Here is a 25,139-nt window from a genome sequence, read left to right as displayed (position 1 = left end):
AGAATGAATACTGGAGGAAAAACGAGCAATCCTTGTTATGATCCATCTGACTCAGTTTTTTCCTAGGATATGGTCTGTCCTTTTAATCTGTAGATTCAAATCTTTATTTCAGGAAATTTTTCTTCTATAACATCTGTGAATACCTATTCTATTCTATTTATTGTGTTTTCTACCTTAGGAATGTGTGTCTTTTTAATTTTAACCTTTGTATCTATATTTGACTTCTTTGTACATGTCTTCCATTTTAATAATCTTTCCTCTAAATATTTTTACAAGGCTTTTCTCTGTTTCATTTTGTTTTCATTTGTGTTCCCAATTGTATTCATTCAGAAAACCATTTCAGTTCTATTTATTACAGTTTATATTGCTCCTAATATATAGTTATCCCTGTGATGTTGCTGGGTTTTTTTTTTTCTTCTTCTTCTTTTCTTTCAAAACTAGGCCAGCCTGCTTTGCATCTCCTTCTGTCTCCTTAGAATCTCTTCCTTGCACTCTTGCATCTTTCCTTGAGCTCTCTTGTCAAACAGAAACTATTTCATCTCCCATTCTTTGAGGTCATGAAGACTTATTCGTTGGACTCTGTTTCCTGAAGTAATCTCCCTTTTTTCCTTTTTTAAAATGTATTTATTTTTAATTGAAGTATAGCTGATTTACAATGTTGTGTTAATTTCCACTGTACAGCAAAGTGACTCAGTTATACACATATATACATTCTTTTTATATTCTTTCCCATTATGGTTTATCCCAGGATATTGAATATAGTTCCCTGTGTGATACAGTAAGACCTTGTTTTTTTATCCATTCTATATGTAATAGTTTTTATCTATTGTACTAACCCCAAACTCCCAAGTCCATCCCTTCCCCATCCCTCCTCCCCCTTGGCAAGCACAAGTCTGTTTCCTATGTCTGTGAGTCTGTTTCTATATCGTAGATAGGTTCATTTGTGTCATTTTAGATTCCACATATAAGTTATATCATGTGGTATCTGTCTTTCTCTTTCTGACTTATAAGTAATCCCCTTCTGATGTATGTTTTTCGTCTGCTTTTTGCTTATGCGTCTCTCCTTTGAGGGGATGTGAGGGCCACTTAAGGTCTATGAGCAGAGTAAGGGAAGGGGACTGGAGAGGTTCCACCATTCAGGAGACACACTTGATTTTTTTTTTTTTGGCCCCATTTTTAACATTGTGATATTTATACTGCCAGACAGATTCATGCACAATTTTTCCTTACAAAATGAGATGACAATATACATACTATTTTGCCATCTGTGTTCTTCATGTCATATATCACAAAAATGTTTTTATGGCATTAAATATATTTCTCCCACATTATTTAAGTAGTTACATTGCACTCTATTGGCATGATAGATCATAGTTTTTAACCCAACCTCTATTGGTGGACATTTCTATTGTTTCGAGTAATTTACTATTGCAATCAAACTGACGCATAAGTTAAAATCTTTTATTTTGACTCTCTAGATTTAAAGCTAAAGTTGTGGAGGATTTTATAGGTTCTCACTCTCTCTTTTTTATTAAGATATAATTCACTTGCCATTAAATCTACCCTTTAAAAGTATAACTCTGTACTTCAAGACTGTATAACTCAGTGGTTTTTAGTATATTCACAGAGTTATGCAACCATCACTATCTATTTTCATCACCCCAAAAAGAAACCCCATATCAATTAGCAGTCACCCGCATACCTCTGTCCTCCTAGCTCCTGGCAACCTCTAATCTACTTTGTCTCTATAGATATGCCTATTCTGGACATTTCATATAAGTGGAATTATATAATAAGTAGTCCTTTGTAACTGGCTACTTTCACTTAGCATAATGTTTTCAAGCTTCCCCCACATTGTAGCATATATCCTTTTATGGCCAAATAATATTTCATTGTATTAATATACCACATTTAGTTTATCCATTCATCGGCTGATGGACATTTGGGTTGTTCCCACCTTCTGGGTATTATGAAAACATTGCTATGAACATTTGTGTACAAGTTTTTGAGTGGACATATGTTTTTTTTTTAAATTTTTATTAGAGTACAGTTGATTTACAATGTTGTGTTAGTTTCTGTTGTACAGCAAAGTGTATCAGTTATACATATAGCCACTCTTTTTTATTTTATTTTATTTCCATTTTTTGGCCACGCCTTGCAGAATGCGGTATCTTAGTTCCCCAACCAGGGATCGAACCTGCGCCCTCTGCAGTGGAAGCACGGAGTCATAACCACTGGACCACCAGGGAAGTCCTTATACACTCTTTTTGAGATTCTTTTCCCATATAGGTCATTACAGAGTACTGAGAAGAGTTCCCTGTGCTATACCATAGGTCCTTATTAGTTATCTATTTCATATATAGTAGCGTGTATTTGTCAATCCCAGTCTCCCAATTCATCCCTTCCCTCCCCTGGACATATGTTTTTAATTCTCTTGGGTATACACCTAGTACTGGAATTGCTGGATCATACAATAAGGCTGACTTATTCTTTTTTTTTAATTTTTTTTTTTTAATTTTTGGCTGTGTTGGGTCTTCGTTGCTGCACGTGGGCTTTCTCTAGTGGCAGCGAGCGCGGGCTACTCTTCGTTGCGGTGTGTGGACTTCTCATTGCAGTGGCTTCTCTTGTTGCGGAGCACGGGCTCTAGGCGTGCAGGCTTCAGTAGTTGTGGCTCACAGGCTCAGTAGTTGTAGTGCACAGGCTCAGTTGCTCCACGGCATGTGGGATCCTCCCAGACCAGGGATCGAACCCGTGTCCCCTGCATTGGCAGGCAGACTCCCAACCACTGAGCCACCAGGGAAGCCTGGCTGACTTATTCTTAATCCCCTTGTTTCTAATTCTACATGACATCAGCAACACCTTTCAGGTTTAGTTTCTGTAGACTGAATCTACAATTTCCTGCTTGGTCTGGTAGTCACCTTGCTTTAAGAGGTGGAGGAAGGGGACTTTGATATAACATTCAACTGTTTTCACCCTATGCCTCATGCCCACTTTACACAGTATCTGATGCCTTCATGGGGTCAGCATACACTTTAAACAATGTTTTCCTCCAGTTTGCTAATTTAGTTGCCTCTCACGACTCCATCTCTGTCTTTCAAAAACTTGTTGAAATCTCTCCTCTCCTGACTGATGTCTCCTGACTCCTGTGGGGGTTAGGCCTTTTTATATTCCTTTACTATCATTTTAGTAGGGTTTTGGGTAGGGAGGCTATAAACACACCTGTTTAACTGGAAATTGCTTTAATTATGCATGTCTTTCTGGTCATTGCTCATCTTCTTTTTTTTTTTTTTTTTTTTGCGGTACGCGGGCCTCTCACTGTTGTGGCCTCTCCTGTTGCGGAGCACAGGCTCCGGACACGCAGGCTCAGCGGCCATGGCTCACGGGCCCAGCCGCTCTGCGGCATGTGGGATCTTCCCGGACAAGGGCACGAACCCATGTCCCCTGCATCGGCAGGCGGACTCTCAGCCACTGCGCCACCAGGGAAGCCCAATTGCTCATCTTTGAAAGAGACCAGCTATTCGTTAAAAATTAGTTTAGAGAAAGATGAGGCAAGTGATCTGGACAGACCAGTTTTAAACTGACTGTTTTTCTTTGAACACTTTATCACCAAATCTGTTTTCTCCTCTGTCTGGTGTCATATCTTCCCAGTTTTCAAGATAAACGGAGTCAGTGTGGTAACATTCCCTAAGACAGGCTTTGTCTTAGTCCATCTGGGCTAAAATATATATATATATATATATATATATATACACATATATCTCATAGGATGGGTGGCTTAACCAACAAACACTTATTTCTCACAGTTTTGGAAGCTGAGAAGTCCAAAATCAAGGCGCCAGCAGATTTGGTGTCTGGTGAGAGCCTGCTGTCTGGTTCGTAGACTGCTCTCCTCTCACTATGTCCACACAGGGCAGAAGTGGTGGGGGACCTCTGGGGGTCTCTTTTATAAGGGCACTAATCTCATTCATGAGGGCTCCACCCTTGTGACCTAATCACCTCCTAAAGCTCCCACCTCCAAATACCATCACACAGGAGATTGCGTTTCAACACATGAATTTTGAGGAGACACAAACATTCAGTGTACAACAGACTTTCTGAAACTTACTGTTCCCTCATTCCCCATCCCCCATCTCCCCTCACCCCCAGCAGGTTCCCTCAGCTAGGAGGTGGGGACATAGATAATTAATATGGTGCCTATGCATGGCTTCTCCATTACCTCCACCTCCCTATTCCCTATGTCCTGCAGGGTGGAGTTACTTCTCTGGAGTCTTTCCAGCCACTTGCCTTATGGTTCTACACAATGGACCATTAAGATATGAACCTTCCAGGACTTCCCTGGTGGCACAGTGCTTAAGAATCCGCCTGCCAATGCAGGGGACATGGGTTCGATCCCTGGTCTAAGAAGATCCCACTTGCCACAGAGCAAATTAGCCCGTGCGCCACAACTACTGAGCCTGCGTGCCAGAACTACTGAAGCCCACGCGCCTAGAGCCTGTGCTCTGCAACAAGAGGAGCCACTGCAATGAGAAGCCCGCACACCGCAACGAAGAGTAGCCCCCACTCGCCGCAAGTAGAGAAAGCCTGCGCGCAGCAACTAAGACCCAACGCAGCCAAAATTTAATTAATTAATTAATTAATTAGAAAAAAAGTGCCATCTCTCAAACCACTAAAAAAAAGAAAGTTTAAGATGAGCCTTCCAGAACAGTGCCCTTGGCTTTATTTGGCAGTATATGGCTTCCTTGTGTCATTGAAGCTGGAGACAGGTAGAAGAATGTTTAGCACTGTCTGTAATAACAAAAAGCTGGAAACATACAAATGACCACTAGCAGGAGAAGGGTAAATACGGTGCCACATATTCATACAATGGAACACAATTTTTTAAAAAAATAAATTTATTTATTTATTTTTATTTTTGGCTGTATTGGGTCTTTGTTGCTGTGCACGGGCTTTCTCTAGTTGCAGCGAGTGGGGGCTACTCTTCGTTGCAGTGCACGGGCTTCTCATTGCAGTGGCCTCTCTTGTTGCAGAGCACAGGCTCTAGGCACGTGGGCATCAGTAGTTGTGGCACATGGGCTTCAGTAGTTGTGGCTTGCGGGCTCTAGAGCGCAGGCTCAGTAGTTGGGGTGCACGGGCTTAGTTGCTCCGCGGCATGTGGGATCTTCCCTGACCAGGGCTTGAACCCGTGTCCCTTGCATTGGCAGGCAGATTCTTAACCACTGTGTCACCAGGGAAGCCCTGGAACACGATTTATCAATAAAAATGAGTGAACTGTAGGTGTGCACAGCAACATATATGGGTCTCAGAAACATACACTTGAGTGAAAGAAAGTAAGTCACAGAAGAATATATACTCTGTGATTTCAATAAAATGCAAAAACTCCCCCAAATTAAAATACATTGTATGGGAAATACACATGAAAAGTAAAACTCTAAGAGGTACAAACTATTATGTATAAAATAAGTTACAAGGATATATTGTACCACATAGGGAATATAGTCAATATTTTATAATAACTATAAGTGAAGTATAACCTTTAAAAATTGTGAATCACCATATCGTACACCAATAACTTATATAATATTGTAAAACAACTATACTTCAATTAAAAAAAATAAAAAGACAGGGACTTCCCTGGTGGACCAGTGGTTAAGACTCTGCACTTCCACTGCAGGGGGCATCGGTTCACCCTTGGTCAGGGAACTAAGATCCCGCATGCCACGTGGCATGGCCAAAAAAAAGAAAAAAGAGAGATAAAAGAGAGTAAACCTCTATCCTCCTCTAAAATCCTATTTTTATGTGTACGTTAAAAAATAAGGCTTATGACTAATTTCCTATATTTTTAGTTATTTATGTACTGGTATAATTTATTCTGAAAACTTATAAACTTTCTAAAGACAGAGGCTCCACAAACTATGGCACAAAGTCTTGATATTAGTAAGAATGCATCAAAGCTTGTTGAATAAATGAATGCATAAATCACTCTTGTTCTCTTTTACACTCACATAGAGATATGAAGGATTGTTAGGAATAACTATATCTAAATATCTATATGACTATTACTATAATTTTAGATAAAATATAAATATCAAGTCCTTCAATGTTAAGAATTTTTAAAAGAGGTCCAGAGATACTGGCGCCATGGCTTACCTTTCAGCTCACATATTCGTGGAGGAAATAGCACACACTAGGGTCAGTTACCCAAAGATGTCACAGCTGGTAGTAGGGTTGTGGTATCACATTTATACTTTGATACCATATAATATGGTACCTATAGAAATAAAAGAACTGTATTTGTACCCTTGTTTTAGGACTTCCTAATATAATTAAAAATATGTGCCTCATAATATTAATCTTTTGATACATTCTGTGAAAAAAGGATATTTTGTTCAAATATGCTTGAGAAACTATGCAAATTATACTTCCCTCCTGGCAATTAGTAATATACAGTGACATATTAAAGGTTTCCAGAAATCAGATAGCTTTTAACAAGATTGTTTAACCTTCATTAACCTTGTCTCCCAATTATAATTGTCCTTGGAATTGTCAAGTTTCATCTAACAACTATAAATATCCCAAGGAAAAAGTCTTCTATGGAAAACGTTTTAGAAAAACTGTTCTAAGATATTACTTGGATTGCAAAGTGCAAAAGATGTGGTCTAAATCCACCTTTAGGGTGAGGTATTTACAATCCTTTCTTTTCGATCTGGAAATGATCAATTTGCCTATGAGGGAAAGTGTCAGGGTGCAGGTGAGGGTGGGCGTACCTGTGTATGCAGGTACACAGGTACACAGCAGGAGGGTGGGAGTATGGAAGCATCCCATACATGTCAGCTGCTGGCAACAGTGGAAGCAGATTCCAAGTATACACTTATTAGACCTCAAAAGCTGCTGCTTTCTTTCCCCTGATTGTATCTGCTTTGTCCTTCCATCCTTTCTTGTGAAGCTGCTCTGGCTCAGAGGTACCCCACTTATTCTGTTATGATGATTTATGACTTTATCTAAATCCTCCAACTATACTTATAATTAATTACATAATTCCATTTCCATAACGTTATATAACACACTGTCTTATCCTACCCCACATCCTGGGGAACGATATTAAAACAATAAAATAATTATGGCTGAAATTCATTGGTATCCCAGTTAGAACATTTAGTTCCAACTATCACAGAATAACCAAATGTTTGATAAAACTTACAAGAATAAATCTATGGGTGTGAAATTTATTTGTACTCTTATTTTAAACTGTGCCACATAGGATATAATCAAGTATGCAATAGAAGTTTGTTGAATAAATCAATGCATAAGTCACTTGTGTTCTCTTTTACATTCACATAGAGGATCACTGGGGATGACAATGTCTGTATATTTGCATATGTATGTATCTATATAAGTTTATAGACATATATGTAATATGTAATTTCAAAATGTGATTGTAATAAAATTTTAACTAATGCGAAAAAAAAAAAAGAGTAGGGCTTCCCTGGTGGCGCAGTGGTTGAGAGTCCGCCTGCCGATGCAGGGGACACGGGTTCGTGCCCGGGTCCGGGAAGATCCCACATGCCGCGGAGCGGCGGGGCCCGTGAGCCATGGCCGCTGAGCCTGCGCGTCCGGAGCCTGTGCTCCGCCATGGGAGAGGCCACAACAGTGAGAGGCCCACGTACCGCTAAAAAAAAAAAAAAAAAAAAAGAGTAAACCTCTAAAGAAAAAGAAGGGAAAGATTAAGTCAAAATTCAGCATAATCGATACAGCCTGGAAGGAGAAAAAGGGGTGTGACTGGGATAGTCCACACAGGACCTTCTAAGGTACTAGTTAAATTAGATTTTTAAAACTAATTAGTAGGTACATGTGTTCATTTTACTGTTATTAAACTGTACATATATGTTAAGTACATTCTTTTGTTATTCATAATAAAAGGTGCAGTGATTGATTGATTTCTCTTTTTTTCATCTTTTAAAAGATGGAGTTGTTTCTCTTCTTCATTCTTTGGAGGGTTTTTTTTTTTTTTTTTTCTTTTTTTTTTTTTAGCGGTACGCGGGCCTCTCACGGCTGTGGCCTCTCCCGTTGCGGAGCACAGGCTCCGGACGCGCAGGCTCAGCGGTCATGGCTCACGGGCCCAGCCGCTCCGCGGCATGTGGGATCTTCCCGGACCGGGGCACGAACCCGTGTCCCCTGCATCAGCAGGCGGACTCTCAACCACTGCGCCACCAGGGAAGCCCTGGAGGGTTTTAAGAGTGGAGAGAGGAGTAAAATATGCTCCCCCTGCCCCATTTTTTATCAGTGACTCTCTCTCCAGGGATTTGAATAATTCACATGCACAGAGTGCGAAGGCACAGGGCATTATGGAGCTTGGGTTACCATGTAAACATTGAAGAGAGAGTTCATGGAAAATTGACATCAAGAAGTTCTGTGACTTCCAAAATTGTGTATTTTTGAAACCCGTGAAAGGAAAATGGCTTTAATTGGAAAATGGCTTGGGTACTTGTTTGGAGGATTGGTGCAACAGTACAGAGGAAGAAGCTAAGAGGACCTCACCTCCAACTGGGCCTTGTTGACTCCCAGAGAGAGTGGAACAGGAGTCCGGGAGGAGAGATGGTCTAGGGGAATACTGACGGACCCAATGTGAGGCCTGCTTGACCCAGTGCCCGAGTGGACCCATAGCCACCTCAAATGGCATGATGCCTGTAGGAAGGGCCGATATCTTTCCCAACTCAGGAGCTGTATCTATTCATGCCAGAAGAAGTGTTGAGTTGAGCCCCGAAGCCTCTAAGCCATGGCCCAGAACAGCCTTCATGTCGGAGCTTGGTGAATAGACAGGGGTGGGGGTGGAGCAGTTGCCAAGAGAGGTCAGCAGAACCTTGCAGTGCTGGGGAGGGAATGTGGACTTTACCCTGAGCAATGAGGAGCTGTTAAAGGGTTTAAGCCAGGAAGAGGAAGGAGAAGATTTGATTGAGAAAATATGTAATAAAAAATGCTAGTAAGACCAGTAATTCATTTAAAGGAGTCTATATTGCATGAATCACATCAGCATCTACAGTTATAGTAATGTCCATATGTGGCCAAAATATGTTTTCATTCTATGGACAATGCCTGGTGCGAATCAGGATTCAGAGACCTTTCGCAAAATTCTGTGCCCACACCCTCCACTCCCAGGGTTAGGCTGTGGGTCTAGTTAATGTTAACACTAAAACTCTTCTTCCTGACAGCAATTAGCAGCAAGTTCGGCGTCTTTCCTTAAGTGGGGAAGACCATGTCCCCAGCACTAGAAGGAATGTTTGCCTTTCCATTTGCTCTAAGGGACACACACCTAAGTCACGTGACAGCTCTTACTTCTAACCACTTAAATTTCCGCCCACAACAAGAGAGGAACTAATACCCAACACATATTTACACTAATTAGGACTGTTAGCAAAACTAATAACTAGTATTATGACACCAGTCTTGAATTTGCCTTACTCTTTTATTTATTTTTATAGGTAAGAAGTGGATTTATTTAGAGAGAAACACACTCCACAGACAGAGTGTGGGCCACCTCAGAAGGTGAGAAAGGCCTGCCTTACTCTTTTAATCCTCACAACATCTGCTGAGGTAGTTGCTATCATCGCCATTGGAATGAACCACTTAATTATATAATCTTTTGTTCAGTATCCACATCCCGTGATAAGGTCAAGGAGAGCAGGGAGCATATCTGCCATGTTTCCCCTTGGATCCCTGGTGCCTAGAACAGTGCCTGACACGTGGTCATCATTCAAAATGTGTTTGTTGAATCAGTGTTGAGTCCCCCATTTAAAGTGAGGACACCAAGGCTTAGAGATGTTAAATAGCTTACCAACTATTAGGTCAGCAGCTAATCCAAAACCACATCTGTTAGACTTCGTCTTCTTACTGGCTCCCAAATCGTCTAAGGTTTTATAAGGATCACATAGCTCGGTCAAGTTTCTAGCAGTTAAACAGAAATCTACTGAAAGATTCATTAACACCTTCTAAAAAATCTTAACCATTTTGAGAACATAACACAGAATTCAGAGGTGAGCAGTAGGACAGTGGCTGTGTTTAAACTTGCCGTGTTTCATAAAGATCTTACACTGAGAAATTCACACCTGGCATTTGAGAACACAGGCTGGCATAGAACTTGGAGGAAGTATTGTTAGGAACTTTCCCAGCTAAATTCTTCCCAAGCTTATTATCAGTAAAGAGGGTGTTTTCATTAAAATAGAGATCATTATGGTTTTATAGCTTTCTCCTCAACTGCAACCTTTACTGGGCTAAGGCTCCAGTTTTCATGGGCCACCTGGCATTCCTCATTTTTACCTTATTTGCCTGAAATAGTTGGCCAAGGAAGCCTGGGTCCTGATTCCAGCCCCTTCCCCACATCCAGCTTGGCCTGGGCACAAATTCCCTTATAAATACTCGATAGTCAACGGCCTCTGGAAGAAGCATAGAAAAATAACATTATCTTTACCCATAGAAAGGGTATTGAAGCAACTTGTACAAGCTACCTGTGGTGAGAGAGGCAAGTTAAGTCTCTGAGAAAGGGCTCCATTGGGAGTTAAGTAACAAGTCCTGTCCTATTCCCACTCCATCTATTTCTAGGCAGGAGTCTCACCAAGCTTCCAGGCAAACCCTCAGCCAGACAATGCAAGAGCAACTGATGTATGAACGGCAGGTGTTACCCCAAGCAAGAGAGAGTCCAGACCCTCTCCCGGATCTGTCATCCATGCCTAGGCGGGGAACTGCAAAACACCAGTCTAAGGGGGCACACATTCTCTCCTCACCACAACAGGGGTAGAGGTCAGGGTGCAAAGGTTTCAGAAAACTCGAATTCTCTGTAGTTTTAGTAACTAACATTGCATAGCTTTTGATGATCTCTGAGCCATTTCTGATGTGCAAAGTGTTTTCACATGCACCTCCTATTGAGGTAGATGGGCCAATATTGTTATTCACAAATCAGAGATGAACAAAGAGATTGTTATTTGTCTAAAGCCATGTCATTCTCCCCAAAACCAGCCTCCTGGTGCACTGCTGCTCAGTCGTGGTGTTTGGCTTTTCTCCCTCTTCAAGTCAATCACCGGCTGCCTTTACATCACAAATTCTCAACTCTTGGTGTGCCGTCACTTAGAAAACCTAGTCTATGCCCCGACACACACAAGCATGTGTGCACACACACAGACACAACTGAGCATTAACTCTCATGACTCTCAGAGATACCCTGAAGACCATGGACAGAGGCTGAGAATCCTTTTAGAAGTAACATGTGTGAGACCAAAGGGACATAATAACCAAATGTAATATATGAACTGTATTTTCTGGTTCCAAAATTCAGTTACAGAATACATCTTAGGAACCACCAGAGAAATCTGAATATGGAATATATATATTAAATTTTATTAAGGAATTTTCTTAAGTGATATTAGGTTAATTTTCTTTGATGTGATAATGGTGTTTTTTATTATTATTATTTATTTATTTTTGGCTGCGTTGGGTCTTCGTTGCTGTGCGCGGGCTTTCTCTAGTTGCGGCGAGCGGGGGCTACCCTTTGTTGCAGTGCGCAGGCTTCTTATTGCGGTGGCTTCTCTGGTTGCGGAGCACGGGCTCTAGGTGGGTGGGCTTCAGTAGTTGTGGCTCATGGGCTCTAGAGCGCAGGCTCAGTAGTTGTGGCGCACGGGCTTAGTTGCTCCGCGGCATGTGGGACCTTCCCAGACCAGGGCTCAAACCCCAGTCCCCTAAATCGGCAGGCAGATTCTTAACCACTGCACCACCAGGAAGTCCCAATAATGGTGTTTATTCATGGGGGAGAATATACTGATTTTTAGGAGATGCTTAAGTACTGAGAGGTGAAATATCATGAAGTCTGCAACATGTTTTCAAATGGTTCAGAAAAATATAGAACAATATAAGATTGAACAATATGACATTTGCCAATATTACATCATTTTTAACCTATGAAAACAGCAATTGCAGGATTTAACCTAATTTATAAAGAAAATACAGCAAACTATTAACAGTTTAACCTAGGTGGTGATATATGCATGTTTATTGAAAAGTTCTTTCAACTTTTCTGTACATTGGAAAATTTTCATAATAAATACATTTTCCTAATTAAATTTTGGGGAAAAAAGAAGTTTCTGTTTGTGATACCTCTCAAATCTGCTCCTCTATTAGTTACCTATTGCTATGTAAGAAATTACCCCAAAATTTAGTGGCTTAAAACAGCAAACATTTCTAGGTAAATACTCAAAAGAACTGAAAGCACAGATTGAAAGAGATATTTGTACATCCATGTTCACAGCAGCATTATTCACAATAGCCAAAAAGTGGATGCAACTTAAGTGTCCATCAGTGGATGAATGGGTAAACGAGATGTGGTCTATACATACAATGGAATATTATTCAGCCTTAAAAAGGAAGGAAATTCTGACACATGTTACAACATGAATGAAACTTGAAGACACTATGCTAAGTGAAATAAGTCACAAAAGGACAAAGAGTGTATGCACATAAATGAGAGAGCTAGAGTAGTCAAATTCATAGAGACAGAAAGTAGAATGGTGGTTGCCAGGGGCTGGATGAGAGAATGAGGAGTTAGTATTTGATGGGTCTGGAGTTTCAGTTTGGGAAGATGAAAAAAGTTCTGAATGTGCATGATGCTGTTGATTGCACAACAATATGAATGTACTTAATGTCAATGAACTGCACACTTAAAAAGGGTTAAAATGGTAAATTTTATGTCATGTATATTGTATCCCCCTCCCCCCCCCACACACAAAAACATTCATTATCTCACAGTGATATGCCAATATTCTGTTCACTAGAATCAAGACACGAGGTCCAGGGCTTCCCTGGTGGCGCAGTGTTTAAGAATCCACCTACCAATGCAGGGGACGCGGGTTCGAGCCCTGGTCCAGGAAGATCCCACATGCCGTGGAGCAACTAAGCCCGTGCACCACAACTACTGATCCTGTGCTCTACAGCCCATGAGCCACAACTACTGAAGCCTGCGTGCCACAACTACTGAAGCCCACACGCCTAGAGCCCGTGCTCCACAACAAGAGAAGCCACTGCAATGAGAAGCCTGGGCACCGCAACAAAGAGTAGCCCCTGCCCACCACAACTAGAAAAAGCCTGTGTGCAGCAACGAAGGCCCAATGCAGCCAAAAATAAATTTAAAAATAATGATAATAAATAAATAAATAAGAAAAGAAAAAGAAATTAAAAACAAAACAAAACAAAAAAGCAAACAAACGAAAAAAGGCACTAGGTCCACTCAAGGGGAAAGGTTACACAGAGCATGAAAACCAGAAGGTCGGGGTCTTTGAGAACCTTCTTAGAAGCTGCCTACCACAGTCTGCCCTCTGAACCCAATGACTCACATCTCCTCTCATGTGTAAAATACATTCACTCCCTCAGAAGGTCCTCAAAAGTCACATCCCATTACAGCAACAGTTCAAAATCCAAAATTTCATCATTTAAATGAGGACCAGGTGTGGATCAGGCTCCAGGTATAGTTCCTTGAATGTACTTCCTCGCAATCTGTGCACCTGTGAAACTAGACACGCTATCTACCTCAGCACGAATATACACGCTAGTGGAACAGGCATAGGATAAACACTGTAGACATGTCTCTTCAAAAATGGGGAAAACGGGGCTTCCCTGGTGGCGCAGTGGTTGAGAGTCCGCCTGCTGATGCAGGGGACGTGGGTTCGTGCCCCAGTCCGGGAAGATCCCACTTGCCGCGGAGCGGCTGGGCCCGTGAGCCATGGCCGCTGAGCCTGCGCGTCTGGAGCCTGTGCTCCGCAGTGGGAGAGGCTACAACAGTGAGAGGCCCACATACCGAAAAAAAATAGTCACACGAAAGGTCATAGCAATTCCAAAATCCAGCAGGCAAATGGTGGAACTTACTCAACTAGGTCTCAAGGACTAGGAATAATTCTCTGCGGTTCTTGGCTATGCCCTCTGAGTTCTTGGTTCTGTTCTCTGAGCCCTTCTTTTCATGAAGGGTAGCCAATGGGTTTGCAGCTAAGTAGTTTCTTAGCCTTTTTCTGCCAGTAGAATTTTGGGGTCCAATGGCCTTTTTTCAGTTTGTATAATCTCCTGTCCCTTTCGGTCTAAGTTGGCAGTGTTTTCACTGATATCATTCTCACAAAAACTTTGTGAGTCTCCTGTGATTCTCATTGGGGTTCTCTCCATTAGACAAAAGCTGCGCCCACAAATCTCTGCAAGATAAGTCCTTCTCCTTGGCCTCCTGCTGAGACAGCAAAGGAACAATGATGCCCTTAAACTTTCCAGAGTCTCTGCTGTTTGAGAGAATCTGTGAAGCACACATGTTTCAAAAAGCTCTTTGTGTGTCTGAATGGTATTCTGAGGTACTATCCTAGTACTTTCTGCGGTCTTAACAGAAGGCTTACAGTCACATCTTTTGCTCCATCTCTAGACCTCTGTTGGAACATCCCCTTGGATTTAAACTTTCCTCAGAAGCCATTTCTTAATTTTAGCATCTTTTACCTCTGGAGAGGCTGAGAATTGGAAAGCCATCAAGTCCTAGCTCCTTTTTGTTTAACAGTCCCTCCCGCAGTTTATCTCCCTCCTCTTGCGTTTTGCTGTAAGCAGCAAGAAGAAAACAGGCATCCACTTAAACACTTTGCCTGGAAATCTCTGGAGCTAGAAGCTCCTGCCACAGTCCCTTCCTTTTCATCCCCACCGCCACTACTCTCTCTGGGTGAGTGGTACTCAAAGTTTGGGGAGGTCAGGAACCCTTTACACTCTTAAAAGTTACTGAGGACCCCAAAGAGTTTTGTTTATGTGGGTTATATCTATCAATATTTACTGTATTAGAAATTAAATCTGGGAAATTTTAAAAATATTTATTGATTCATTAAAAAATACCCTCTCGGGCTTCCCTGGTGGCGCAGTGGTCGAGAGTCCGCCTGCCGATGCAGGGGACGCGGGTTCGTGCCCCGGTCGGGGAGGATCCCACATGCCGCAGAGCGGCTGGGCCCGTGAGCCATGGCCGCTGAGCCTGCGCGTCCGGAGCCTGTGCTCCGCAACGGGAGAGGCCACAACAGTGAGAGGCCCGCGTACCGCAAAAAAAAAAAAGAAAAAATAAATAAATTAAAAATACACTATCTCATGTTAACATCAGAGTGATGACGCCAACACACATCATGCAGCCTGTGGAAAACTCCACTGCACAGTCATGAGAGCATGAGAGTAAGGAAGGTAAATAATATTTTAGTATCGTTGTGACAGTAGTTTTGAACTCACAGAGCCCCTGGAAGGGACTTCAGGTCTCCTAGGGGTCCCCAAACCACACTTTGGGAACTTCCATCTAGATCATTCTCCTCAGAGCGCCGGATCAAGTCTCAGTCCCTCGCCCGCCCACACCTGCTTTCTCCCCACCTCGCCACTCACCCCTAGGACTTGGCTGCCCAAGCCCTCCAGCCCAGCAGTTGTCCCAAGCATCCCCACTCTGTCTTAAGGACTTTGTTGTTCTTTCCCCTCATCCTCTCCTTACCTAGAAGGTCCTCTCCTCCTTTTCCACCTGCCCCATGGCTCGGTGGTCACTCCCACAACCAGACTCCTGAGATGCTGTTCTCAACAGTCCTCACTCAGCAACTGTGGGCTCTTCTTGGCAGGTGTGTGTGCTGTCTTCTCCATGACCAGGTGAACCTGGGGTCAGAGGCAGCCTGGATTTAAATCCTGACTCTGTGTCTCATTAGCCTTGTTTACATTTTTTTCATTGGAATAAAAAATTACATAGTAGCATATGCTTCTAGAAGAAAAAAGAATACAGAAATGCGTAAGGTAAAAGGTAAACCTCTTCTCCTTGCCCTCTTCATTCTCTACTCCCCAGGTGGTACCTACTGTGGGCAGCGTCCTTTCAGACCCTTTCATAGACATATATACATATGTCACATGTAAGTTTCTTTTTGTTTTTCTATTTTTTACAAAGAAGAGAACATACCTATACCTATGTCCTAGAACTTGCTTTTTTTTTTGTAAAAGCATCATGGATATTCTTTGGATAGATCTACCATATTCTTTTTCAATATTTTCCAACAAAAACAAATCCTATTATTTGAGTGCTTTCATTAAATAAATCCCACGAGGGTAACAAACCTTAGAACAAATCACATTTGGACAAAAAGTCCAGTGTTCTGAGTCAGGGTAAAATGTCCAATTAACATTTGAACCAGAAACTTCTAATATTTGAGCTTATTTTACTTGTTGCTGTATGTACTTAAATAATATAAAGAAAAACTCTAATTCAGAAAAAAATAATGTGGAAAATGATAAACTAGAAACAAAATAATTTAAACCATTTCGAGACCCAGTTTACACCACAGGAAGAAAATAAAGTTTTCTGTACGAAGAAAAGCATCACACTTTTTAATATAAACTAATTAAGAATTAAGTGCTCCGTTTAGCTGTCCTCCTGCTCTAGGTGATGTCTCCTCGCCCATCTGCTTTGGATGCCCACTAATTAGTTATTCAGAACCTTCTCTGTTCTGTCCCCCTAGCCCTCTCCCAAACACTCATGAGCAAATAAGTAGGCCAGGTGGATAACTTTCTTTAAAAAGAGTACAGAATTTCTGCCCTCTTCATCTCCACTTTCCAAATATCTTTGGCTTGAGCTTATCTCTTTTTTTGCAGTTTAAGGACTCAATGAAAGTTGCCCATGAGGGAGCAGGCACGATCTCCCCCACCTCTGTGAGGTGGCTCCTTGTGTCTCGAGCCGGATGAAGTGCTAGATAGAAATGTACAATTCCTCCCATTCAAAAACAGGAAGAGCACCCAAGAAATCGAGTCCCAGCTTCCCTTCCCATTTTCAGAGCATTTCGGAGATTCCAAACAAAGCCAGTTAGGCAAGAACTTATTTAAAGCCTTGAGTTCTTTTCCACACCAAAATTTTATATTTTAAACTGTTATATAAATTGTAAGCCTGTTAGCCTTATCCTTTTATGGTTTTTGTATTTTCAGTCTTGTTTGGGAAGAGTTTTCCTAATCTCAAGATTAAAAAAAAAAAAGTTCTCCTGTATTTATTTTTAGTACTTTCATATGGTTTAGCTCCTCAATCCATCTGGAATTTATTTGGGGGTCTTTTCTCAAATTTATGGGTGAATTAATCCCTCCAGCAGCATTTCCTTATTTATTTGAAATGTCTCCTTTAACAAGTAAAATATTCTTTTTTTCCCATAGCTGTTTCTGGATTGTATTCTGTCCCAATGTTTTGTTCCACTGATTCTATGTCTGCACACATTGTTTTTATTACTATAGCTTCAAGGTATGTTTTGATATCTAAAAGGACAGCCTCTTATTTTCTTTCTTTTCCCAACTTTTCTTGGGTCTTTTTTTTATAGCTTCATTGGTTTTACAACCTGAAGTAAGTCTGAGTCAGTTTTCTCATCTGAAAAGATTAAGACTGTGGACTCTACAGTCATTTTTTCTGGATATCAGCAAGGTCCACCCAGGCAAATGGAAAGTCTTCTAGGTCTTTTAAGCAGAGGGGATTTAATACAGGGAATTGGTGACATGATATGGAAGGACTAAGTAGCTTAATGCAAAAATAGGAAGCTATTCTACTGGGGGTGCAACAGGAGGAGGATGTACTATTGCTAAAGCGTAGAGTGGGAGCCATGTGATGGAATCTAGAACCTCGTAAGGTTGCCTGATGGGAGTTGGGACCATGGAGCAAGGGCCTGTGGAGCAGATACAGGAGCCACGGGAGACACAGCTGTTGCCAGAGACACCACAGGAAGCAGAGAGAGGGATAGGGAGAAATACTCTGGCTTCTCTCCTCCTCCCTTTCTCCAAGCTTCCATTAGTGCTTGCCATTGGCTGAATCAACCTGGAAACTGGAGAGCAAGGGAGGCTGGGAAATGTAGTTCCCTGTGATATAGCACAGAGATTAGGAAAGGCAAGGGAGTAATGTGAGCAAGAAAAGGCAGTTGGGCACAACCACATACCAGTTGTGTGACCTTGGAAAAGTTACTTAACCTCAGTTTGTCTCAGTTTCCTCCTCCAAAAAGTGGGGATAAATAATAATAGTACTTACCTCACAAGGCTCTCGTGGGGATTAAGTGCATTAATACGTGTTAAACACTTTGTAAGCATTTAATAATAGTATTTATTATTATTATTCCATAAAATGAAGATAGCAATACCTATCTTGCAGAGCTATGGTCAACAGTGAAGTGAGATAATGACTGCAAAATGTTTGCATCGTGTCGTGCATCTGGTACTGGGTACTTCCTGAATGTTTGTTCTCCTCGTAGCCTCAGTGCCTCACCCTTAGTATGTGCTCAATAATGGCTGTAGCTGACGATAATGATGGCCTCGACCTGGGGAGGATGCAGCCTCCTCAGACTGAGGAGGGACATTCTTGCTCTGCTAGAGAGCTAGGGGGACTCTGGAGGGCTGGGCCTTCAAGGGTTTGGGCAACACACAGCCCTACATCAACCAATATGCCCACATACGGAGATGCATTTGGAATGACATCCTGCAACTTTCTCAGGTTTCTTCTCCTGCTATTGTTGGCGCCCCTTCTTTGATTTTAGCCTATTCTTTTTGGCTCATGCAGACAACTGTGCATTTCTGTGTTCACATACATGGTATGAACGTTCATGAGTACACAATCCTGTGTGTGTGTTGAGTACTTTCCCACTTATGAGCATTGCTCCCAACAAGCTCGCTAATGTAGACAGGGCAAGCTTCATTATTATCCCTGCTGAACAGCAATGGAATCCAAGACTTCAAGAAGACAAGTGGTACACCCAAAGGCCCCCGGGGACTTGGGACAAAGCCATCTCACTCAAGTTCAGGGTTCTTCCTGCTAATATCTCAGGCAGCCTCCCACAAGCATGTGTGAGTTAATGTGCATATACACACATGTGTGTACTCCACACATACACAATAGATTCAAGTCTCTGAAGGGAAGGTTCATGCCTTATCAATCTTAATATTCCCTGCCTCAGATAAAATGCCTGGCAGCTGGAAAAGAAAAAACATTGTGGAATTCAGTTGGCCTTGACTCTTGAACAGGACCCTCCTGGGGGAGGGGTGGGGAACATAGATGAGAATTATAGCCAGAGCCAGGGTTCAAGACCAGCTTGACTGAACTCTACAGTGCTCTGACCCTTGATTCCAGCTCTACCCAGACCTTTCTCAGGTCATCACAGAGCAGAGGACCTGGTCACCAGGAGGGAGTGAGATTCTCAGGGAAACAGATGTGCCCACCTGGCTCTGCCCTGGGGTGTGTAACAGCTTCTTCTGGGCAGTGGGATCCCTGGCAGGCAGGAGTTTGCTCTAAACCTACTGTGTTAATCAACCAACTGCCTCAGCTGCCCACCCGGGGCCTGGCATCCACACTGGTCCCTGGCAAACCAGTTGAAGCAGGAGCCTCATTCGTGTGGGCACGGAGCGCTGGCAGGAACCATGGGACACTAGAGATTAGAAGCCCCAGCTAATAAAATGGTTGCCATTGGGCATCAGTGTTTGCCAGGCACGTCTACATCAATACTTGTTCTATTCTTCACTCAGCCAAGGCATGGGCGCTGCTGGGGTCTGACTCAGCCCTTTGCACTGGCTTCAGCTATGAACTCATTCCCTTCTGACATTTTATTTATTTATTTATTTTTAATCTTTATTTATTTATTTGGCTGCCCTGGGTCTTAGTTGCTGCATGCGGGATCTTTAGTTGCAGCATGTGGGCTCTTAGTTGCAGCGTGAGGGATCTAGTTCCCTGACCAGGGATCGAACCCGGGCCCCCTGCCTTGGGAGCTCAGAGTCTTAACCACTGGACCACCAGGGAAGTCCCACCCTTCTCCGATATTTTACAGATTCTACGTACTCAATTGATTTGGCTTTGCTTTGCATCTGTGCTCTTTCTCCTTATCCTGAAATGGGATGCCACTCTGTCCTGTCAGCTGGAAAGACTTCTGGAGCAGGAACGCGGAGGCAGGCTCAGCACAGGTGGCCCAGGCAGCTGCCCACGCCACTGCCATGTGCTTTCAAGAGCCCTGTTGGCTGCCCCACTCTCCCCTCTGCCCACAGACATCCCAGTGCCCCTGAGAGTCAACAGGAAAAGGTTGGGTCATGAATTAGACAATGGGCAGTGAGTGGGAAGAATAAAAGCCAAAGGCCTCACATGGGGACCCTGAGACCGCATGCACCCTGCCCCCGTTACCCCTCAGGCCTCATTTCCTCTTACTGTCCCCTCATTTCACTCTTCACTGTTCCTGGAACATGCCAGGCCCACTCCTACCACAGCGTCTTTGCACTACTCTTCACCCAGACAGCCCCATGCTCCCTCCTGCTTCCTGTTCAGTGCTTTGCTCTGATGTCATTTTCTTGCCGAGGCCTTCCTTGACCACCTCCCTACAATTGCAAGCCCCATTCCCCACCCCCTTGCTTTTGCCCTGGCTCCTCTCACCGTCCACCTTAGTTATCTGGTTGATGATTGTTCTCCCCACCTCCGCAGTTTTGTCTGTTTGCTCACTGCTGTGTCTCCAGCACCGAAGCAGCGCCTGACACGTAGCACATGCTCAGTGATATTTGTTAGATTTTTGCGTGGATGAGGCTGGCCTGTGAGCTGATTCCAGACAGCCCTGGGTTTAAATCAGCCCCACTCCCTTCTGGGCCTGACTCAGTTCATCTGTCTGATGACAGGGGCGCATGTGCCACTGAGTAAGCTGCCTTCCAGTGGTAATCATTGGTGAGTCTAGGCAATATCCTCTTCCCACCCAAGAAAGGCCCAAACAGAAGGCAACGAGGGAAGGGAGGCAGGAAGCAGCTGCCAGGATGACTAACTGGGATCTTAAGTCATTGTCCCCCAGTGCCAATCGTTACAGGCCTCAGCAAGGCTCAGGATTAGTGAGACTCATGTGGCTTCCCGGCCTGACCCGGCCCAAAAGGGCCATGAGGCGCACTTGGAAAAATAACTCCATCATAGCGAGCTGACACTGAGGCCTGGAGGAGGAATTGAGGTTTGCTGGACTTGTACAGAAATTTTGCAAAACTAGACTTGATTCAGCTCTCATTCAACAAATACTGTACTTATAAGGACTCCCTCAGTGCCAGGCACTGCTCTAGGCAGGAACAGAGCAATAAACCAGAGGAGAGATGTCCTGCTTTGACCTGTGTGTTTACTTGTGAGTCCTGGCGTGCCATCCCTCCCCAAGACCCAGGGCCTGCTTTCCTTCCACCTCCTGCTCCCCAGTATTTTAAATCTCCCCAGATCTACTGGCTACATCTAGATACATAGATGCCATGTATCTCAAAACCAAAACAACAGCAGCAGCAAGGACCTGCGCTCCCGCTAGACCACTGAGACAACAACACTGAGTCCCCCGTATCCCTCTCCGTCATCCCAGTCACATCGACTTTGTGTTCTGTCCCCCTTTCGGGAAGCTCCAGCTCTCTTTCTCATTCTCAGCATCTTCGTGTCTTTGGTCCTACCATTCCCCAACAAAGTCACCTTCTGTACCTGTGGGGTTAATTGCTCCAGTGGTTCCCAAACTAACTGTATGTCCCCGTATTCAGCCCCTTCGAGCGTTCATCCTTATCTGAACCCTCCCCTCCCTTCCCTCTGCCTCTTCAAAACTGCTCATCACATCACCCTCTCACCTTCAAGGGGAGGCAGGCTTCTCTCAGTTCCCCAACCCTTGAGAAACTCTCCACCACACAGAACACCTGCTTACCATGAATGCATTGTCATCTGTACTGCACACACACCTTTCCATGTAATTACCGACTGTCCGAGATTGTTTCCTGTATGCATGTCTTATCTCTCCGTGAGACTGTAAACTCCTTGAGGGCAGGGACAATTTCTATCTTTCTGTATCCTATACAGCCCAGTACCCACTCACTCGGCAATCAGTGACAGATCTGACCTGGATTTACCAAATGGTAATATTTAAGAATAATACATTTGTTGAAACGTGTATTTGTTTACAGATGTTAAAAGGAAAATGTAGCATGCAAGGCGGTATTATACGGTCTGATTACCACGGTGTAAACTATGTACTCATAAGGGTAAAACTGGAAGGTAATCGGTAAAAATAAAAAGCATTTTGTCAGGGTTGTTGGACTATGAGTGATTTGTTTAATAATCTGTAACTATTGTTAGCGCATTGTTTATGCATTTGAAAAGAGTTTTTTTTAAATACGTGGAGGGCTTTAAGTGTCATCGAAACATTCCACTCTTGGGTACAAACTCATTAAGTCTTTCTTAAGAAATAAGAGGGAATGGGAGCGGGGTAGGCAGGATTGGCAGTCCTTTCGAGATTTTACTCAAGTCATATTTATACACAAATAGCTAAGCAAAGGGGGGAAGACGCCAAAGTCCAAGTTTTGCCTGCAAATGTTTATTCCCTGAGGATGGGACAGAAAAAATAAACAGCTTAAAATAACCAATGAAATCACGTGAGCTGTAAAGATTTTTTTTCTCTCCACCAGAATGGGAAGTGTGTGCATTCCCCTTGAGTTTCCTGGTGTTTTGTGCTCTGAAGCCCCAGCAAGCGGGGCGTATGACTGGGAGAGGGAGAGGCTGGGTACACCATCCATCCAGGCAAGGACAGCTCTGGGCACAGGCTTCCTCTGAGTCCTTAACCTCTTCTGACATATTTATTTTATTCATATCAGACTGTGGGCTCTCAAAGATGAGGACCATGCTCTTTCTGTCAAAGAGGTGGCTCCACAGCACACCTAATATCTAAGAGGAACCCAAGAAGTCATTGTCCAATGCCCTCATCAGACCCAGGAGGGCCAGGCTCAGAGGCGTGTGCAGAGGCCACATAGCCTGGGATTCTTGGGGCGGGGGGGGGGTGCTGGTTTTAGAGAGCTCTGGAGCGCCCAAGCCCAGCCCCCAGTGTCGCTCAGGTATTCAGAACATCCCTCTAACGAGTGTGGGTTGAGCATAGATTCCCTGGGCCAGAGAGATGGCAGAAGAACGACAATAAACAAAGCGTGCTTTGGATTCAGAGGGAGAGATGGGGCAAGTTCACCGATAACCAGAATACAAAGCAGAAAGGAAGAAGCATTGCAAGGGGCACGCGCGGAGGAGGCGGGGAGCCTCTGAGGAGGTGGGCTGAGAAGGGCTCCAACGGCATGAAGCTGGCATTAAGGGGTTCAGGATGATGCAAATGAGGTCAGAGGCACCGAAACAGTTGCATTCATTAAACAAATACTGGCTGATCACCCACTACCAGGTGCCAAGCAAGGTTCTAGGCACTTGGGAAGCAAATCTCTCCCCTTGTGAAATTTACATTCAAGTAAGAGAAGGGACTTGCCTGGTGGTCCAGTGGGTAAGGGCCCGGGTTCCATCCCTGGTTGGGGAACTAGATCCCGCGTGCCACAACTAAGAAGTACGGATGTTGCAACTAAAGATCCTGCATGCCGCAACAAAGACCCAGCACAGCCTAAATAAAAGTAAATAAATATTTTTTTTTAAAAAAAGAGTAGGGACACTACACAAGATATATAAGTAAAAGTAGGTTAGGTGGGCTGGTGAAAATGTAAAATTGTGCAGCCACTGTGGAAAACAGTAGGGCAACTCCTCAAAAAATTAAACATAGAATTATCATTTGATCCAGCAATTCCACTTCTGTGTATATTCTCACCCCATGAAGAAATCTGGGGTAAGAGTAGTCCAGAAATAGGGATCAGCAAGTGCAAAAGCCCTGAGGCAGAAACGGCCAGGAGACCATTGTGCCAAAGCCACTGCCATGAGAATCCATGGGTTTACCTTTGTGCCTCTTTGGTTGATTCCAATGGTACTAGGGAAACTGCTTAATAGTGGAACTAGGAAAAATATTCCTCAGTTCTGGGGACAATGCGAGAGTATAGGTTCTTATTTGGGTGAGAGGTGGGAGGAGTGAATTGGCTTTATTGAACTCAGAGCAAAGTCACTATAGGCTCTAGCAGTTACACTTCTTTGGGGAAGTGTATGATCACTCAGACCATAGAGCTGCATGGAACCATAACTTCATTTCTCTGGAAACAATTCTGCTAGGACAGGAACTGAGAATTCTTTCTCCATGACTTGTGGGTGAGTTTGTGTTCTAGGAGAACACTGGGTTTTGCATTTCTCATTACACTGCTCTCATAGCTCCTGGGTTTGGAAGAGGTCACTGTCATTAAATTCTTTTATGACTTTCTCCCCCATCAAACCAAGGATAAAGGTGAATAAAGAACTCATCCAAAGCAGAATGCTCCAACGCCCCAAGATAATTTCTTTTCATAAAACCTGGAGTTTCATGCCAGGGACATTACATAAAAATAAAGCCAGAGTAACCAAGCGCAAATTATATTGTTATAGACAATGCTGTGAGATGAAATCTTTCTTTCAAGATATTTTAATTGCCAGATGCCAAAGATAGTAGACTCTCTTCTTGTTGAGACTTTGCCAGCCTTGTAGCTAATGCCCACTGTAGCTGCATTAAAGGCTCTGGGGCACCTCTGCCAAGATGTGATGGCCAAGAACCAGTGATGACTTCAGCGTAGGCTTTCTCCACCTGCCAGCCCTGCCGCCATCTTGGTCTGGCCTGCACACCAGCTTCCTGACTGTCTGATTTGCAGGTCCCATTGGATTGTTTGTCCTCACAGTAAAGTTTTTAGGAAGCTAGCTTAAAGTTTAACGCTGAGGGATGCTGTGGCCCTAAGGGTGGTCTCTGGAGGGATCGTCTCTGGAATTCTCTGCTAAGACCCAGTGTGTCTAAGCCACAGTGTTATGGAAAGAGCATAGGAAGAAATAGGAGACAGGAAGTCTGAGGCTTAACCATGATTCATCTCTGTGCTGGTTGCCTTCTGCTTGCTTAACCCACTCTAGAGCCACGCCCTACTGGACTCTGCCCTGCCCTGTGCCCCAGGAGACTGACCTGTATAGACATCAACAGGCTCCGTTGTCTTCTGGCCTAAGTAAGGCCAACGGGGATCTCTAGGAGGAGAGAGAGGTTGGTTGTTAGTTACCCCGACTCCTTCCTAGGTCACCGCAGGCTGCCGTCTCTTCCCCCTGAAGGTGTCTCTCTCCAGGTTCTGGTGATTGCGCCCTCCTCTCTCTTTCACAGGCCTAGGTAGCTCCCCAAAACTCCACAATGTCCCTTGCATTTTTCCCGCTTTTGTAAAGAGTTCCTTTATTGAATTCT

General features: G+C 43.5%; 1 long non-coding RNA gene across 2 annotated transcripts in view; it reads right to left on the bottom strand.

Annotated features, from left to right (window-relative positions):
• Nucleotides 1–24,914, bottom strand: part of LOC111165450 (uncharacterized) — a 42,553-nt gene extending 17,639 nt beyond the window's left edge. Inside the window, exon 1 of one of the 2 annotated variants that reach the window (XR_016395365.1) lies at nucleotides 15,512–24,914. This is a non-coding gene — a long non-coding RNA (uncharacterized LOC111165450). The other variant, XR_016395364.1, reaches the window with a different exon arrangement.
• Nucleotides 24,915–25,139: the final 225 nt, after the last annotated feature.

This window comes from Delphinapterus leucas, chromosome 13 (genome assembly GCF_059928025.1).
Source record: "Delphinapterus leucas isolate spDelLeu-1000000601 "Yukka" chromosome 13, BTC_Dleu_Yukka2, whole genome shotgun sequence".
Lineage (NCBI taxonomy): Eukaryota > Metazoa > Chordata > Mammalia > Artiodactyla > Monodontidae > Delphinapterus > Delphinapterus leucas.
This window is presented reverse-complemented; position numbering and strand designations above follow the sequence as displayed.